At 35.4% G+C, this 6,934-nt stretch overlaps 1 pseudogene; it reads left to right on the forward strand.

The window, feature by feature from the left end:
• The window catches only part of LOC102865478, an 8,917-nt pseudogene extending 2,314 nt beyond the window's left edge, over window positions 1-6,603 (forward strand).
• The last annotated feature ends 331 nt before the right edge of the window (window positions 6,604-6,934 follow it).

Raw genomic sequence — 6,934 nt, forward strand, 5'->3', positions numbered from 1 at the left:
AGGGAGTTTTTCTTTTGCTTTTCAAGGAGAGGAGCAAACGGGGCGGGGGGAGGGGTTTGTGCGGGGAGAAGGGTGCAACAATGATGAATGGAATTCCAAAATCTCTGTAGATGTTCACTGAAATGAAAAATAAACAAACTAAATTAATAAAAAAAGAAAAAATACATAGGAAATAGCATTTATTCCCATTTATTCCCTCTGTTTGAATTAGACTACATTGTGCTTGACTGTGAATATTCTTATTTTAAAGTATTTCAGTAGGTTATCTAAGGTGAATCCAGAAACCTATCTAGGCACAGATCACTAACATTTAGTTTAACTGGGCTGATATAGAGCATAGAGAACCTATAATGATATGTTTACCATTGTTATCAGTTAATCTAAAGTAAGTTCCCATTCATGGTTACCCTATATGCTCCATATTTCCTTGTACCTCATTATGTTCAAGTTTATTGCTTTTTAAATTAAAAGGTAATTTTTACATAAATGTATTCTTGCTTATTTTTTGTATCTTAGAAATAATCTAATGCAAAGTATTATATTAATTTTTAAATAAACTAGGAAAATAAACTCTTAACTAAATACTTTATCTTTCTATAAAATATGAAAATACAAAGGCTTAAAAAGAAGTTTAGAGCTTATGTTCATTCAATTGATTAATTGCTGATCAAAGGTGAAAATTATTTCATTCCTTTATAAAATATTAGACTGACTATATAATGCTGTCAGTTTGGTTCACTTATCTTTTTATTTCATTGTTTTTTGTGTGTACCGTCAAATCAGATCTGACTGGTACAGGAGGAGGACATTGTTCCTCCTTCTCGAACAGAGCATCTGGTGGATTTGAACTGTGCACCTCTGAACTTGCAGTTGAAGCTTCTTGCCACTAGGCCACCAGAGCTCGCCTGGTTCACTTATCTTAATAGAGATTCCTCAAGGTCTAGAATCCACTTTAGATTTTTACTATATCTTCGTTGCAACTATATTAGAACATTTAGAGTTTCATTATTCTTCACTACATAATAAATGGCTATTATATAAAATAGAAAGAAAAATACTTTTTTTCTCAGGGGTAAAATCATGAAAACAATCACTTTGCTAACCGTAGTCCTTTAGATGGGTTTTTTGGTATTAGACTCTACATTTTATTTTTATTCTTTATAAATAGTACATATGGGATTGTGAGATGTTCCTCAAAATCCTGTGATAAAGAAAATAGAGTTGACCTCTGTGGCTTTAATAAAATCTAAGTCAATAGAATAGACAGAAAATGTGCTAAACCTATTGGAACTATGGTCTAGATTATTAAATGAAAATGAACAAGGTGTAAAAATGTGAAAGTGACCAGCTTAGAAAATGAAGTTTGGCTTCTCCTACCCTTGAATTGCTCTAATCATTTACTTGCAAAGGACTAATTTTCATACTATTGAACTTTCTGAGTGCTAGAATAGGCTGAACGTCCAAATTGTATCCATAGGGTAAGACTGGGTTGCATGTACTGAATTTACCATAGATGATGTACTTGAAAAATCTTCGTGAACGGATCTTATTTTTGAAGGAACAGGTGTCCTTTTTCATTACCTCTGAGTATGCTTTTCTAACATTGTGTGTGCCTTTCGTTTTCATTTATATGACTTAATTGCTTATATTCATTGAATTTCTTTAAAGTTACATATGATTTCTCTACCTAAAATTATTACAGATGTCCCATACTCCTTAGAAGCACACTTATATGTGTGTAGTGAGCATGTGAGAGAGAAATAGTTCAGAAATTTACTGACGCTCTATTTAAGCAAAGTTTCCAAAGTGGGAATAATAAATTGTTGTTGATTGCCATCAAATCATAGCAACTCCATGAACAAAAGACCTAAAGCCTTTCTATAACAATTATTTCTCAAAGTTCACAGAGTTTCCAGAGGCATGTTGTTTCAGAAGTGGATGTCCCTTATGCTTCCAAACCTGTCTTAAACTGGAAGCGCCACCAAACACTGTTCACTATGAATAACCATTATGTCATTTGAAACCCCAGTGGCACAGGGTTCAGCATCCCAGCAACCCCAGATTACCTCAGACAGTAGAGTGCTGTACCACTTAGAAGAACGTTCCTCCAAAATATAATAACAACCAACTTTTAAATACAAAGGCCTTCTCTGAGTTTTTGATGACTCTAAACAAGAGGCTTAAATAAAAAACAAACAATCCAATCAATGTAGTATGTTGTTGTTGTTACATGCCATTGAGTTTCCTACTATGTATAGTGACCCTATGTACAGCAGCTCTGAACTCTTCCCTGACCTGAGCCAGTCTCAGTAATTCTGACACTCCAATCTCCATTGCTCCACATACTGTATCAATCTATCTCGTCCAGGGTCTTCCTCTCCTGTGCTGTCCCTCCACCCTTCTGAACATGATGTCCTTCTCCAAGGACCAGTCTTTTCTGACCATGTGCCCAAATTATGTGAGCTAGAGCTTCAAAGTCCTAGCCTTCAAGGAGAGACTTGGTAATAAGAACAATTATAGAAATATAAAGCTTTTTAAAACAAATTCAAGGTAATGAATTTATCTGTATAATCAATAACATGCTTGATGGAAATGTTATATAAAAGAAAACAAGAGAGACATTGTGGTTGGATGACTGAAATTCAGATTTGGAGTAGAACTGATTGGAATATCAAATTTTAATAATTCCAATTACTATCCGTTTGACCTTGGAAGTATACTATGTTCTCTGTGCCTAACTTTCTTTACAAATGGGTTGCTCGTGTTACTTTTCCTCAACCTCCTCACCATTAACTGGACTAGCAATAGACTTTTTGAAAAATATAAATGAATGATACAACACTATGCTCAATTGTGTCACACGGCATTATGCTTTATCTCTGCTAAGCAATTTTTCTAACAATGTTCTTATAAATAAGGTTTTCAAAGGCCTTCTATTTCAAAAATGAATGATCAACCCTGCTTGTTAGTCAGTCTTTGCCTTTAAGCTCCTCTGAAAGCTGTGGAACATTGGTAACTCTGTTGGTATTTGTAATGAAAGTGACATGAATTCAAGTGCCGTAACACACACATCATCCCAGTACAGCAAACTGATACGTGAGTGCCGAACGTGTAAGAGCCAACTATAAAGAAAAAAGTATACACATTCACAAACAATATAATAAGCAAAAAGCATGCAAGTCACCTTTCCCAATACAGCAAACTGATGGATAAGTGCTGCACTCATAAAAGCAAATCATAAAACAAGCAAGCCTACACATGTCATAAAACAAAAATGCATGCTATAGGAAATAGACCAGGTCATGAGCAGAACTTCTTTCATTCTAGAGTGTGTCAAGAGGTGGGGCACTCAGCCTAGGGCAGAGTCTCTGCAGGTCTCAGAACAGCTTAGACTACTCTGTTTAGCTGGAGGTAATAGTCTGTCAGTCCAGGGTAAGGTAAAGTAAGGTAAGGTAAGAAAGCCCCATAAGAGGGAAGGGTCATAAACAGAGTAGGTAATCCCACTAATCTGGGGCTGATTGCAGGCCAGGTGTGGCACAATTTACAGATTCTAGGAGGAATTCTCTGAAAGTTTCTGATTCTTGATAAAAACCAGAAGATGAAAAAACAAATTCAAGCCTCAAGTTTAAATACTAAAGGATTCTTTGGGCAAAATCTTGAATAATGCAGCAAGTAACAAAAGAGGATGGAATGCATGGGGAGATTATATGAAAGACAATGTGAATGAAAAAAAAAAGTGTGAAACACAACATAAAAATTTTGTATGCAAATCAATACAAAATAAAAATTTTAAAAAATGTTTTTTTTTCTTTCTATAATTATATTTTATTAATTTTCATAAACATTTACAGAGATTTTGGGCTTCCACTCATTCATTGTTGCACTATTCTCTCTACCCTCCTCCCAGTTTGTTCTTGTCCAAATGCCACAGTGCTTGTCAAAGCCAGTTCTGATTAATCTTCTTTGTCAGTGTATCCTTTGCCATTCCCTATCACTCCTCCCTGAGAAAGACTTCACCCTGAGTCATAAGGAAAAGGGGACGGCGTATTCTCTTAGCTACTTCCTGCTGAAAAGGGACGCTGTGGGTTTCAGGGTGAAGATCTTCTCTCACTACTCTAAAGGGCCCCTTTGGCAGTAGGAAACACATAGACTATTATGGAGATTGATTTTGGAATTCAGATGCACTCTTATTGATTGTGCTTGGCTGTACATGTACATATCCTTCAAGATGTATCATGGGGGTGTTGCAACCTAGAAGACACAAATTTGACTAACAAGTTATAAGTACATGAGTCCAAAAATTATGGAAAAGTAAAAGAAAAGATTCTTTCATTGTTTTACAAACACTCCCCCAGGTCCCCTCCACCATGCAGCCCTCGCTCTAGTCTCCTGTGATGACAGAAATACCCAGTTACATCTCTCTTTTAGACGGTTCTCTCCCTCCTCTGTTTCAGTGCAGTATACATTATTGAACCCTTCTTACTCAGTCTCTCCCCAACCCCAAGGACAGTCCCATTCTACAACAGTGGCATCATGTAATATTTGTCCTTTTGTGACTGGGATATTTCACTCAGCATAATGTTCTCCAGAGTCAACCATTTTGAATAATATTGAAAAAATTTTAAAAAATGTTAAACAGTAACAACAACAACAAAAGATGGAAAGAATGCAGAGTTACTGTACCAAAAAGAAGGCTTTAGCAAGTAAATATGAAAAATCAAAACAAAAACAAACAAAATCCACAATAGTAATGAAGGGAGAAGTTCAAGTTCCTTTGAAAGCATTGCAAAAAAAAAAAAAAATCCAGGAATTGATGAAATATCAGCTGATATATTGCAACAAACATAGCCCTCGACCAAGAAATTTGGAAAACAACTGCCTGGTCAGCTGATTGGAAGAGATCTATATGTAATTTCAAAATGAGGACTCAACTGGAAATCATTGAACAATATCATTAAAATTACATATTAGTAAAACCTTACTAATGATTATTCAGAAATTGTCAGGGAACTTCAGAAATTCAAGGTGGATTCAGAAGAGACCATAACATTAGGGATATTGTTGCTTTTGTCAGATGTATCTTGGCTGAAAGCAGAAAGTACTACAAATATGTTTGTTTATGCTTTTTTGACTATGTCAAGGTAATTGACTGTGTGGATCATAACAAGGAGACGAATTGGAGTATCAGCCACTTAATTTCGCTCATAGGAAACTTTTAAATGGACAAAGGAGCAGTTATCCAAACTGAACAAAAATTCACAACATTGTTTAAAATCAGCAAATTGTACACCAGGCTTGTGTACTTTTCCATACCTATTCAATCTGTATTCTGAGGAAATAATTCAAGAAGCTGGATTATATGAAGAAGAATGTGGCATCAGGATTGGGGGAAGACTCAACAGCAACCTTGCTGTCAGAAAGTGAGGAGGACTTGAAACAATTGCTACAGATAAAAGATTATAACTTTCAATAAGAATCGCATCTCAAAATTTAAGAAAACCAAAGTCCTCACAACTGGCCGAGTAAGCAACAATATGATAGATGGAGAAAAAATTGAAATTGTCAGTGATTTATTTTTATTTAGTTCTACATGATGCATGAAAACAACAGATAATAAATCAAAAGATATTAGTGCTTGGGGTGGAGAACGTGCAAAATGGTAGTTTGTGGTGGTTTCTGCTAAAATATGTCTGCAGCAGAAGGAGCTATTCCCATAGCAAAGTAATGATGTTAAAGGAGATGAATGGGATTGAGAAATTGTGGTACACTCACAGGATAGAATAGTAAGCAGCACTAAGGAGCACCAATTTTGTAAAATATTCTATAACATGGGAAAGGCTAGAGAGCATTATTCTGAGTGAATGAACTCAGGCACTAAGAACAAGTACTAAAACCATTGTAAAAACAGAAGGATAACCAGAAAACCAGGAAAATGTGTATGGATAGTCAAAGAGAAATGGGAGAGAATAGGGGTATTGACAATATGGAGAGGGAGAAAACATGGGGTCACAGAGTTTGGTGTAGAGAGAGAGTAGAAAAATCAACAACCCTCAAAACAATGTACATGAATGAAGCACAATAGATACAAATTTTTGTATGTTAACCAAAAGAAATTAAGCCCCTAATGAACTGTTCTGTTTCCACAGATTGTCTAAAACCACAGGGAAAATGGTGGAAAATTCGCCATCACTATTCCCAGAAAGAGAAGTTTACGGCTTTCTTCTTTTCTTAAACTCCCAATTTTGCTTCATACTATACCTTGTATTGACTTTTATTCCTGAGTCTTGACTAAACTCCTTAAGCTTAATCTACTGACCTGAAAAGTATTAAGTAGTGTTATTTATCTACCTTCTTATAACTATAATGATTGATTACACACTATTATTTGGAATGAATAATATAAGCATCACTTCAATTGACTCCATTCACACAATCACAGGTCACTATGGTAACCCACAGCAGAAGAAATACCAAGAAGCAGCTCTCCTGGCATTAAGAGCTATTTCTATTAGTGAAGTTAACCAACTGTTCTTTCTTACAGCCAAAGAGCTCTCTATACTAAAAATTAATTCCCACATATTTCACAGCACTTATATAAAATGATTGCGGAAGATGAGGTGTTGTTTTTCATCTTCTGGGTTTGAAGTAGTGAAAAGCATTCCACAAACTGGAAACGGCTCCAAATCTACTTGTCCTATATCTATTATCAACTATTTTTCATCAACTTTCTCTACTTGTTTTAGTTTGAAAATGAAATATCAGTGTCGGGGGCTGGGGGAAATTAATCAGAAGGCATAAAACACTGGCAAAATTGCTGTCAGAAACCTTTTCAAAGTGCTGAAGGATATCAATTTAAAGACCAAGGTGCACTAGATTTTAAGACAGGGATTTTGCATTACTTCTTAAGTATCTGAAAGTTAGACAAGAAATGATA

The sequence above is a fragment of the Elephantulus edwardii genome, unplaced genomic scaffold (genome assembly GCF_000299155.1).
Source record: "Elephantulus edwardii isolate Elephantulus edwardi_28Jun2011 unplaced genomic scaffold, EleEdw1.0 scaffold00029, whole genome shotgun sequence".
Lineage (NCBI taxonomy): Eukaryota > Metazoa > Chordata > Mammalia > Macroscelidea > Macroscelididae > Elephantulus > Elephantulus edwardii.